Below are 13,335 nucleotides of genomic sequence, written 5' to 3'. Positions count from 1 at the left end.
GCGTCGTTTTAATTTGGGGAGGGGACGGACCGGGTATCAGGTGCGGGTCGTGGGCTTCCTGAACGGGTTTCAGGGCAAAATATTTGGGCCTATGGATTTTTAAACAAGAATGGCCCAAGCCCAGGCTTCTTATTCAATTCTTTTCCTTTCTTTCAAATTAGTTTTTTTTAATTCATTTTAAATTGAAATTAAAATTAAAATTAAACATAAACCTAAATTAATTCCTAAATAAATTATCTCATCAAATTAAATTAACTAACTCTAAATAATTATCATAACTACTTAATTCCAAAATTAAAGCAAGCGATGAAATTTAAATGCGCAAAAATAAACTATTTTTGTGGTTTTCTTTTTTATAAAACAACTTAATTAATTAATTAATCCTAAAATGTAAAATTAAATCCTAAATGCAAATGTACATATTTTGTATTTTTCATTAGTTAAATAAAATAAACATGCACAGACAAATGCAAACATTTAACATAAAATGCCAAAAATTTCACAAAAATTGCAAATAATGAAAAGAAATTATGGGAGTAATTCGTGTAGGGCTAAAATCACGTGCTCACAAATACAGACTCGAAAACAATTGACAGACTCCAGCAGAAAGAAAATACGGACTCAACACAACTGACAGACTCTAACGGAAAAGGAAATACAGACTCAAATGAAAAATCATAAATACATCAATGCTCCTGGTGCCCGCAGGACATCATTCGGTCTCGCGGCGGGGGCCTATATGCAAGATCTCTTTGAAGTCGGTCCAAGTCACTCATTATCTATTTAACAAATGTCATCACTGTCGCGAAGAAGGTGGTGCGAGTCATACCTCACAGACTTGGCACTTCACAACAATGTAATCGGCGATGTTTCTAATTCTCTCTCTTATGACACCTTTTTCTTGTAACAAACGCCCGATCTGCTGGGCCCTGGATTCCAAAGTTTGCTCAGCCACATGATTCTGCTCCTAAAGTTGTTGCAAATCTATTTCTAATTGTGTCAATGTTGTATAACAATTCGAGCTTGTTAATATGATTTTGCTTGGCTTTATTTATTGTTGATATTACTGTATTCTGTGAACCTTTTGTGCTAAATGCTATCTGTTTACCGCTTTAATATTGTTTGAATTGTATATAATTATCTTCTTACGCCACCTTCTGAGTCTTCTGAAAATAGTGCACATGTTCGCGTGACCCGCTTTTTCTATAGAAATTATACCAAATAGAACGAGGTTGGGCAAGCGACAAGGCCGGGTAGACTTCAGTGCTCCCGGTACGTCGCCCCCTCTTCGGCCCCAGTTGTCCACTCAGGTACTCAAGTTTAGAACAAAACCCCAGGATTTAAACCTAGAAAAACATAGCTTTATGCCGGATCTCTAGTAGGAACGCTTGTTTGCATCATGTGCATTTGACTTAGGGGACTCAAGACAGGGGTGGGGTTCGTTTAGGACAGGTGTGTCACACCTCCTTTTTACGCACCCGAGAGGGCGCAAGGGAGTTTTTCCAATTAAAGAACAATCGAAACGGGATTTGTTTATTTATTTCAGAGTCGCCACTTGGGAGATTTAGGGTGTCCCAAGTCACCAATTTTAATCCCGAATCGAGGAAAATAATGACTCTATATTACAGTCTGCGTACCAGAAATCCGGATAAGGAATTCTGTTAACCCGGAAGAAGGTGTTAGGCATTCCCGAGTTCCGTGGTTCTAGCACGGTCGCTCAACTGTCATATTCGGCTTGATTATCTGATTTTATACAAGTTTGAACTTATGTGCAAAATTTAACTCTTAACCGCTTTTATCATTTTACTATTTTTATCAGGAATTGCAACGTTGTGAAAATGTATCTCGAACCGCGTTACAATCAATGTACCCGTGGTCGTCGACACACTTTGACTCCGTTGAGATTTGGATTTGGGTCACATCAATGCGCACCCGAGTTTAAGGAAATTAAATTATTAAAGACGCGCCTAAAGCGACTAGCGTATTTATTTTGGGTAAGACCGTGGAATTTGACTAAACGGTCCATCCCGAAATCCAAATAATTTGTAAAGCAAACACTTACTGAGCGCCCCGCAATTTGTATTTTATCTGGAGAGGCTCATCTCATTCTTATTTTTAAAAATGAATTTGCAACGTCATGGACACGCATCTCGAACCACGTCACAATCAATGTACCCGTGATTAGAAACACATTTCGACTCCGTTGAGATTTGGATTTGGGTCACATCAATGTGCACCCGAGTTTACGAAGGTAAGATTTATTAAGGCGCGTCCTAAAGAGTCTAACGTATTGTTATTTTAGGAGGATTGTGAGATTTGCTAAACAACCCGTCCTGGAAAACTAAATGCTTCAATAATATACATTTAACAAGGGCCCCGCATCTGCGCGTTTTGTTTATTTTCATCGAGGCTCATCTCGTTCTTATTTTTTAAAGGATATCCTATAGCAACTACGTTTCTTGTCGTGTTTGTCTCTATCAATTGAAAACAGTAGATAGTCCTAGTTAATTACATGTTTGCGAATAGTTTGTAGCAACATTCAGAAAAGCTTGAAAATCAGAAATGAGGCTGCATGTGCAATCAGCCGAACAAATAATCATGGGCCCAAATTCAGCCCATGCGTGATAGGCCAGACCTGGGCCACTGCTTGTTCGATGCGGGCCTGCCTGGTCTGTTTTGACCTGGGCTCGACCTTCATGAGGTTGAGGCCCTGAATTTGAGCTCTTTATCTTAAAACATGATTTTAAGGGTTATACATGGCAATTTATTAGAAAGGAAAGAACTTATTTACAGTGTACGGATTTCATGCTTGGACTATACCACAGGCTCATACTACACCATTGAACTAAGTAGGAGTTACTACCTACTGCCTTGGGCATACTCTCATCATCAACCTATATGCACATTCTAGCATTCAACTACCATGCATTGACATTTATAGGCATGAAGACTGTCTCTAGTACCCAGAACAAAAATGTAAAAACTATTACACATTACATGAATATTTAATGTAACAATCTATGTGTAAGAGTCATCCTTCAAGATCTTTCATTTATATTCATGCTCATTTTTCAATCACATTTCTTGACAGTGCATTGATTGTGTACCTGGTATAGAGGACAAAGAAGAAAGGGATGATCAGCTGGGCAGTATGCAGTAAACACAGCAACAGCAGATACACAGCAACAACACAGCAACAAAAATCAACCAACAATGATGAAGCTCCCGAGTAGTCGAGCAACAAACAGCAATCCCAGAAACAGAGTAATGAACCAGCAGAAACAGCAGAGTATTCAATGTAAACACCCCAGCAGTTCAACAATCACAAGCAGCTCAAACAGGCAACCAACAGCAATTGGCCAAGACAGCTAAACCAACATAAACTCTTATGTAATTTTCAGACAGTGTTTGGTTACAATATTCTGAGACTTTATCTTTCTTGTTTTTCTTCTCTGAAGACTAAAAAATGTCCAGCCTTAAGACTAAAAATCCTTCCTTTTTCTGAAGACTAAAAGTCCAGCCCTTTTAAGTTCTCAAATGGCCTATTTATAAGCCAAATGACTCAGTGCAACTAGGATGTCCTCATGCTGCAACTTGCAGCCTGCCCATACTTTGTTAAACCCATGCTTGAGCATCTCTTGATGCCAGCCCCTTTGTTCCCCACGCCTGGTCTTTTGTTTAATCAAGAGTTATGGGCATCATTTTATTATTCATTTCAAGCCCCATACTCTTATGTCTTGCTCCCCATTGGTATTAGTTTAATCCTAAATTAGTACCCTACTTGTCAGCTCATTTAAACTAATCTTTCTGCCCTTTTTAACACCCCCAGAATACCCCTGCTTAACCTTGATTATTACTGCCCTGCCTATTGCAGCATCAGGGCATTTTTGAACTGATGAAAGTTCAAATTCAAGACTGCCTGGACTGAACCTTTTCAGTCATTTTTACAATGCAAAAACCATTTCAAACAATGCTGGAGCATTCAGTTAGTGGCAAGGTTCAATTAATCACGCGACATTATTAGCTCGTTTGATTCATTAGTTATAGAAAACTAATCGACGACATTTATCGAGTCGACTATACTAATTATAACAGGTAATAATCAGTCGTTCAAATAAACAACACATACGGGGACCTAAAGGGCTTCGGACAACTTGGTCAGTCACTAGGAACCTATATAAGTTATTCATGCGACGACTATATTAATCGGACATGCTTATCATAGGATGCATTCAAATCATACACAAAAACCATCGACCAAATAAAAGGTCTTTACAGAGATGAAAGAAATCCGAATGAAAAATAACAACATAACAAACAAACACAACGGAATATGCTGACAACTTAATTAGAACTAAAACGAAAGAAAGGAAAACTTACCCAAAAAGGTTTGAAATCAAAACGACCCAAATTCTGATTCAACTTCGAACTCTTGAGGCCGAACAAACTTTAATCAGGGTGTTCTCACATGAGAACACCTTGATTAAGGTCTTTTAGACCTCAAACCCTTGTCCAGACCGGCCGGATTCCCCAGGTGCATGTGTTCTAAGGTCTGGATTTCCAGATCTGATTTTTAGGAAGTTGTGGGTAGATTCGGACCAAACCAAGCTTGGTTTGGTCACGAGGAAGGTCAGGGGAATGTCTGGTATGAAGATGGGGTGGTTTGGCATAGGTCCGGGTTCGACTCAAATCTTCAAACGAAGATTCGAGACGAGGGAAGGTGATTCGAGGCAAGAGGGTAACAGATCCATGTTCAGGAGAGTGAGGGGGTCTTAGGGTGTTCAGGAGGTGGTCACCGGCGTTCGTGCCGCCGGCTTTAATGGCGAGGGAGACGAGGGCGGCTAGGGTTTCTAATGGGAGGTCCGGGTTCGACTTGGGGACGAAGGGGTGGGGTGTTGGTATAGGGGGCGTGGGTGTAAGGGAAGGTTTATATATGGTCTATGGGATTGGATCTGAGCCGTTAGATCAGATGATCTCAACGGCTTGGATCTGAGGGTGAGAACTGAGACGGGGTCGTTTGGTAGTTAAACGGGGTCGTTTGGTTTAAGTGAGGGGTTGGGTCAGATTTGGGTCGGGTTTGAACCTGGGTTATTGAAAGTGATCCTGGACCGTTGGATTGGATTGATTGGAACGACTGAGATGGATTGGCCTGAAACGGTGCCGTTTCAGAAGATGCCTGGGCAGCCGGATTTGGACTGGGCCTGAGTGCTGGTTGGGCCTGTTATTTTGTTTTAATTTTTTGGCCCAAACCGATTTCCTTCACTTTTGTTTTCTAATTTCATTTTTTCTTTTAAAACAAAAATAAAAATAAAAATAATAAATAACGAAATTAAAACTAAACAACAATGCAACATTTTAACACAATTACCACAAAAATTTAAGTAAGTTAAAAACCTAGAACAAACGATGCACACATATATATATATTTTTTGAATTTTCTTTTACTGACCGAATTATGGTTTAATCATCCTGACATACATATTTTGTTTGTTAATGATTAAATGCAAAAATGGACAGATCCACAAATGACTAACAACACATGTCACGAAAACTCGAACAATTGTACAGCGAAACCATTTGTTACTATTTTTATTTTCTTTTGGAGCGATTGCTCGTAAAGCAAAAATCATGTGCTTACAGCTGCCCCTCTTTGCACGAAGACACGAAGGGTTTTCGCGCAAAGATAAGCGAGCGATTTTTGCCCGTCCGAATACTCCGTGTGAAGCATTTTTTGAAAAAGATTTGACCGAACCTTTGCTTCAGAGGTTTCCTACATATCCTAGGCTGAAACAGGAATCAGGTCAATGTAGTTCGGGAAATTTTGGTAGCTGGGACTACCGTGTGACTGTAGTGTTTGTTGTTGTTGTGCGCTGTTGCTATGCTGCTGTAGGATGTTACTGCTCAATCGATCTCCCTGTTACATTGCTTTAAAAAGGAAAAACAAGAAGCTAAGCTAGACTGAGGATCATGAAATCTTGTCCATCTTCAACTTGTTCTGGTTGCCTTGCTTTCTTGTCGGCTAACGCTTTCCTCTGATGCCTTTATCTTGTGACTTTGGGAGATGACGCTGGTCCCTTCGCTGACATTTGAATGCCAGTTTTCATTACTTCGCTTGGTCCGCTGGGAACAATGCCCTCTTCTTCAAACCTTTCAATAGTTTCTTTGGTGGTATGGCTTTTCATCAAAATTGTCATGTTGGGCATGCTATAACGTTCCCAAACTGTTTCTTTTGAGACGCGTTCCTTCTTCCTTTTGATTGTGCGCTGCTTTGGCAGACTTCTGCTTCTTGGCGTTGGGGATTTTATTGTTTTTCCTGCTTGGGGCTCTCTGTTGTAACCTTCCGTCTTCAGGTGGGGCTACTGATTCCAAACTCTAGAGCTAAAAGTATTCCCGCATTATACTGGTGGGCGACCTAGAACTTAAATGTATTCCCGCATTATACTGGTGGGCGACCTAGAACTTAAATGTATTCCCGCATTATACTGGTGGGCGACCTAGAACTTAAAAGTATTCCCGCATTATACTGGTGGGCGACCTAGAACTTAAAAGTATTCCCGCATTATACTGGTGGGTGACCTAGAACTTAAAAGTATTCCCGCATTATACTGGTGGGCGACCTAGAACTTAAATGTATTCCCGCATTATACTGGTGGGCGACCTAGAACTTAAAAGTATTCCCACATTATACTGGTGGGCGACCTAGAACTTAAAAGTATTCCCGCATTATACTGGTGGGCGACCTAGAACATAAAAGTATTCTCGCATTATACTGGTGGGCGACCTAGAACTTAAAAGTATTCCCGCATTATACTGGTGGGCGACCTAGAACTTAAAAGTATTCCCGTATTATACTGGTGGGCGACCTAGAACTTAAATGTATTCCCGCATTATACTGGTGGGCGACCTAGAACTTAAAAGTATTCCCGCATTATACTGGTGGGCGACCTAGAACTTAAAAGTATTCCCGCATTATACTGGTGGGCGACCTAGAACATAAAAGTATTCTCGCATTATACTGGTGGGCGACCTAGAACTTAAAAGTATTCCCGCATTATACTGGTGGGCGACCTAGAACTTAAAAGTATTCCCGCATTATACTGGTGGGCGACCTAGAACTTAAATGTATTCCCGCATTATACTGGTGGGCGACCTAGAACTTAAAAGTATTCCCGCATTATACTGGTGGGCGACCTAGAACTTAAATGTATTCCCGCATTATACTGGTGGGCGACCTAGAACTTAAATGTATTCCCACATTATACTGGTGGGCGACCTAGAACTTAAATGTATTCCCGCATTATACTGGTGGGCGACCTAGAAAAAGTATTCCCGCATTATACTGGTGGGCGACCTAGAACTTAAAAGTATTCCCGCATTATACTGGTGGGCGACCTAGAACTTAAAAGTATTCCCGCATTATACTGGTGGGCGACCTAGAACTTAAACGTATTCCCGCATTATACTGGTGGGCGACCTAGAACTTAAATGTATTCCCGCATTATACTGGTGGGCGACCTAGAACTTAAATGTATTCCCGCATTATACTGGTGGGCGACCTAGAACTTAAATGTATTCCCGCATTATACTGGTGGGCGACCTAGAACTTAAAATTATTCCCGCATTATACTGGTGGGCGACCTAGAACTTAAAAGTATTCCCGCATTATACTGGTGGGCGACCTAGAACTTAAAAGTATTCCCGCATTATACTGGTGGGCGACCTAGAACATAAAAGTATTCCCGCATTATACTGGTGGGCGACCTAGAACTTAAATGTATTCCCGCATTATACTGGTGGGCGACCTAGAACTTAAATGTATTCCAATTGCTTCCCCGTTTTTCGAGAAAATTTTCGACAATCGGCAGAAAATTTTCTGCCCCGGTTTTTGGTGACTTCCATGGCGTTGCATCTTGCTGCCATCATCAATTCTTTGCTTTCCTGCAACAGACAAAAGGATTTAGTCAGTTTTAATCGTGGTGGTAGAGGGTGCCTTTCTGGCGAGCCATTTTTCTCTCTTCCCCTTTTCTTGCTCTTTGTCCCCATAATTGGTTGGCGGGCAAAGTTGCCTGTTGGGGGTCTCTAGCCTGCTGGGGATTGGTTTTCAATTTATCCCTTTTTCTGCTTTCTCTTTAAACACATGATGTGGGAGTCTGCTTCTAACTCCCGAAACCACTCCCTTTTGGAGCTTACTTCTTCCAAAATTTCCAGACACAATCACTGCATTGCCTGGGACCGGCCTTTAAGACTGTTTGTATTATCCTGCATTGGGATGAATTCCCCTTCGGTTTCTGGTAGTAAGCTTTGAAAAATCCTTTCAAGACACATTTTAGGAAAAGAAATAAAGATATGGAAAGGAGAAAATCTTTCTTAACCAATATTTTATGGGAGGAGATAATCAAAAGAACTTATCTGGAGGACACAACTGGTCCCTGTGATCATGGCGTGCACCATAGATTCCCGACCCAGTCTATTTGTATCAATTGATTTGCCTGATGGTTTGACTTGCTGGGGATGATAAAGGAGTGTTCATTTCGTTTCGAATGTGGTACCTTTGCTGATCTGTCTCGTCGCCTCATAGTGCCCTTCGAGGGGTTTTCACTAATGAGACTCTCTCTTTTCTCTCATCTCCCGGCGCCTTATGGTTCCTGTGAAGGTTTTCACCAATAAGACTCTCTCATTTCATATCCCTCATCTTACATCGCCTCTCGGTGCCTGTGAAGGTCTTCACCGATAAGACTCTCTCATTTTATTTCTTTTGGGAAATCGGGGTGTTGTAGATACGTCCCTCCTTTCTGGAGATTCCCTTGACCATCAACTCATTTCCAGTCTTACGATCCTCTTCTTTGCTGGGGATCAGTGTATTATTCTCGGCCTTATTCGCCGGACTTGGCATCTCTCGAACATTGATCGGGAGGTCTTTTGGAGGTTGATGTTGGTTTTGGTGTGGGTTTGAAGAAAGGCTATGAAAATGAAAACAATTTGAAGGGTGATGTGCTACAACTTTTGGAATCAAACCTTTGTTGGAACTTAAAACATAACCTCTGCCCCAGTTTTCTTGCTTGGGGAATTTATCTTTTACGCTTATGTTGAGCTACGTGCGTTACGCACATTGTGCTATATTGTGCACACTATGTACATTATGCATCCTATATTTGCTATGATGCATACTATGACCGAGCCGTGAGGCGCCTACGTATCCTCTTTGAGGAATCAGGTCAAATGTAGTTCCCACGGTTTTGTATTTCTTGTGATTTTATCTTCTTCTTTTTTTTCTTTTCCTTCTTTTCATCATTTTTTTTTCATGTCTTTTTCTTTTCTTTTCTTTTTCTTCTTTTCTCTCTTTTTTTTTCATATCTTTCCCATTAGTGATTCCAAAAGAGGGGTATTGAAAGAATTGCTTAAGGCTCAAAGGGGGAAGCAAGGGTTAAAAGTGTTTGGATAGAAGAAAGAATTGCCTCCGTCATCTCTATTCAACAAATGTCAAATACAAACAAATAAACCAAAAATTGCCATAATTAAAAAAGTTACGCATAATATCTCTTGACTGCATCTGAATTGATAGCCATGTCGACACATCTACCTTCAACATCTGTCAAACACAAAGCACCGTTGGGCAATACTCTGGTCACGATATAAGGCCCTTGCCAATTTGGGGCGAATTTGCCTTTTGCCTCGACCTGATGTGGGAGGATCTTCTTTAATACTTGCTGCCCTACTTCAAACTTCCTGGGGCGCACCTTCTTATTATACGCTCTTGCCATTCTCTTCTGGTACAGCTGACCATGGCACACTGCTGCCAATCTTTTCTCATCTATCAGGCTCAACTGTTCCAATCGATCTTTGACCCATTCATCGTCATCAATCCCGGCTTCAGCGACAATTCGGATGGACGGAATTTCGACCTCCGCTGGTATCACGGCCTCAGTTCCATATACCAACAAGTAAGGAGTTGTGCCTATGGAAGTCCGGACGGTAGTGCGGTAACCCAACAAGGCAAAGGGTAATTTCTCGTGCCATTGTCTGGACCCTTCCACCATTTTTCGCAGTATCTTCTTGATATTCTTATTGGCTGCTTCGACTGCTCCATTCGCCTTGGGACTATATGGGGTGGAATTACGGTGTATAATCTTGAATTGTTGGCATACCTCTCTCATCAGGCTGCTATTAAGATTCGCACCGTTATCCGTGATGATCACTTTTGGGATCCCAAATCTGCAGATGATATGGGAGTGAACAAAGTCCACCACTGCCTTCTTGGTTACTGATTTGAAGGTTTTAGCCTCAACCCATTTGGTGAAGTAATCAATGGTAACTAGAATGAACCTATGACCGTTGGACGCTGCTGGCTCGATGGGCCCAATGACATCCATGCCCCATGCTACAAACGGCCAGGGTGCTGACATCGTATGTAACTCTGTTGGCGGAGAATGAATCAAGTCTCCATGTATCTGGCATTGATGGCATTTCCTCACGAAAGTGATACAGTCGTGTTCCATGGTGAGCAAATAACACCCTGTTCGAAGGATTTTTCTTGCCAATACATATCCACTCATGTGTGGCCCACAAACTCCAGCATGTACTTCTGCCATAACCGTCGTTGCCTGTCTGACATCTATGCATCTCAACAATCCCAAATCCGGGGTTCTTTTGTACAATACTCCTCCACTGAGGAAGAAGCCATTCGACAAACGCCTAAGGGCTCTTTTTTGGTCTCCAGAGGCATGTTCTGGGTGTATTCCCATTCTGAGGTATTCCCTAATATCATGGAACCAGGGTTCGCCATCTGCTTCTTCTTCTATGGCATTGCAGTAGGCGTGCTGATCACGGACCTGGATGTGTAGAGGATCAACGTACATTTTGTCAGGGTGGTGCAGCATTGATGCTAAGGTGGCCAAAGCATATGCAACCTCATTGTGAACTCTCGGAATGTGTTTGAATTTCACTGATCGAAATTGCTTTCTCAGATCATGCAAGCATTGTCGGTATGGTATGAGCTTTAGATCTCGTGTTTCCCATTCCCCCTGAATTTGATGTACCAAGAGGTCCGAGTCTCCCAAGAAAAAGACGTCTTGGACATCCATGTCAGCAGCCAGGCGCGGACCCAGAATGCAAGCCTCATATTCGGCCATATTGTTGGTGCAATAGAAGCGTAGTTGAGCCGTAACAGGATAATGCCGTCCTGTTTCAGAAATGAGTACTGCTCCTATTCCAACCCCTTTTGCGTTTGCAGCTCCATCAAAGAAAAGCTTCCAACCCAGTTCCTCAGGTAATTCCAACTCATTCGTATGCATCACCTCTTCGTCAGGAAAATACGTTCTTAAAGGCTCGTATTTTTCATCAACGGGATTCTCTACCAAATGGTCTGCCAGTGCCTGGGCTTTCATGGCTGTCCTCGTCACATAGACGATATCAAACTCGGTGAGCAGAATTTGCCATTTTGCCAACCTTCCCGTGGGCATAGGTTTCTGAAATATATATTTCAATGGGTCCAATCGGGATATGAGATACGTAGTATATGAAGACAGGTAGTGCTTCAACTTCTGAGCTACCCAAGTTAGGGCGCAGCATGTTTTCTCGAGTTGAGTGTACTTGACCTCATGCACTGTGAATTTCTTACTGAGATAGTAGATGGCCTGCTCCTTCCTTCCTGTGTCATCATGTTGCCCCAGTACACAACCAAATGAATTTTCCAAGACCGTCAGGTAAAGGATTAGGGGTTTCCCGGGCTTAGGCGGGACCAATACGGGTGGATTAGATAGATACCCTTTGATTTGGTCGAAAGCCTCCTGACACTCTGCCGTCCAACCTACCGCAGCATCCTTTCTCAACAGCCGAAATATGGGCTCACAAGTTGCTGTGAGTTGAGCGATGAACCTGCTGATGTAATTGAGTCTACCCAGCAAACTCATTACCTCTGTTTTGTTCCTTGGCGGTGGCAAATCTCGGATGGATTCAATTTTGGATGGGTCTAACTCAATCCCCCGTCGACTGACGATGAATCCTAGCAACTTTCCTGATGGAACCCCGAATGCGCATTTGGCTGGGTTAAGCTTGATATCATACCTCCGGAGTCTTTGGAAAAATCTCCTTAGGTCTGCTATATGGTCCTCCTGACGCCAAGATTTGATGATCACATCATCGACGTACACCTCAATCTCCTTGTGTATCATGTCATGAAACACCGCAGTCATTGCTCGCATGTATGTTGCTCCGGCGTTCTTTAATCCGAACGACATTACCCGATAGCAGTAGGTTCCCCATGGCGTAATAAACGCTGTCTTCTCAGCATCCTCCTCGTCCATTAGGATCTGATGGTAACCCGCATAACAATCCACAAAGGATCCGATCTCGCGCCCAGCGCAATTGTTGATCAGGATATGAATATTGGGTAGCGGAAAATTGTCCTTGGGACTTGCTTTGTTGAGGTTGCGGTAGTCAACGCACACCCTGATTTTTCCATCCTTCTTTGGGACTGGTACCACATTGGCCAACCACTCGGGATACCGAGTGACCCGAATGACCTTCGATTGCAATTGCTTAATCACTTCTTCTTTGATCTTCACGCTCATTTCTGTTTTAAATTTCCTTAGTTTTTGCTTGACCGGAGGATATGCCGGGTCAGTGGGCAATTTGTGAACCACTAAATTGGTGCTTAATCCAGGCATATCATCATATGACCAGGCAAAAACATCTTTGAATTCCCTGAGAGTTTTGATCAATTCTGTTCTGACATTCGGCTCAATGTGGATGCTAATTTTGGTATCTTGGACGTTATCAGCGTCTCCTAGATTTACAGCCTCGGTGTCATTTAGGTTAGGCTTAGGTTTCTCTTCAAATTGGCACAGTTCTCGGTTTATTTCTTCGAAGGCTTCACCTTCGTCACATTCAGATTCATCGTCACAAATGACCTTTTGCATTATTGAGTCGGTTTCAGATTGATTTATTAGACTAGGTCGAAGATCCGCTGTGCACGCCATGTCATTAGAACCATTAAAAAGAGAACTGTTCAGAAAGAAAAAGAACAAGACAAAAATTAAAATGGGACAAAAGAAAAGAACTTTATTAAATTTGCGGGATAAAAAGGGTTCACACTTTTACAAAAACGAAAGTAAAATTTGGATTACACCCTTGAATAATCCGAACAAACAAACAAACAAACAAAACATTAATCAAAGCCTACTACCAAGACTCCCCTCCGACAGGAAGAGGAGTAACCGTCCAATTGTTGGTCTTGGCCTCAGGCCCCACAAATTGTATCTCTGCTCTGCTGGAACCTTCTCCAGCTTCCACCATACCGACATCCGCAAATAGCCTCTCAAAACTCTGATTCAGATC

This window comes from Nicotiana tabacum, chromosome 16, assembly GCF_000715075.1.
Source record: "Nicotiana tabacum cultivar K326 chromosome 16, ASM71507v2, whole genome shotgun sequence".
NCBI classification, from domain to species: Eukaryota; Viridiplantae; Streptophyta; class Magnoliopsida; order Solanales; family Solanaceae; genus Nicotiana; species Nicotiana tabacum.
Note: the sequence above shows the minus strand (reverse complement) of the source record.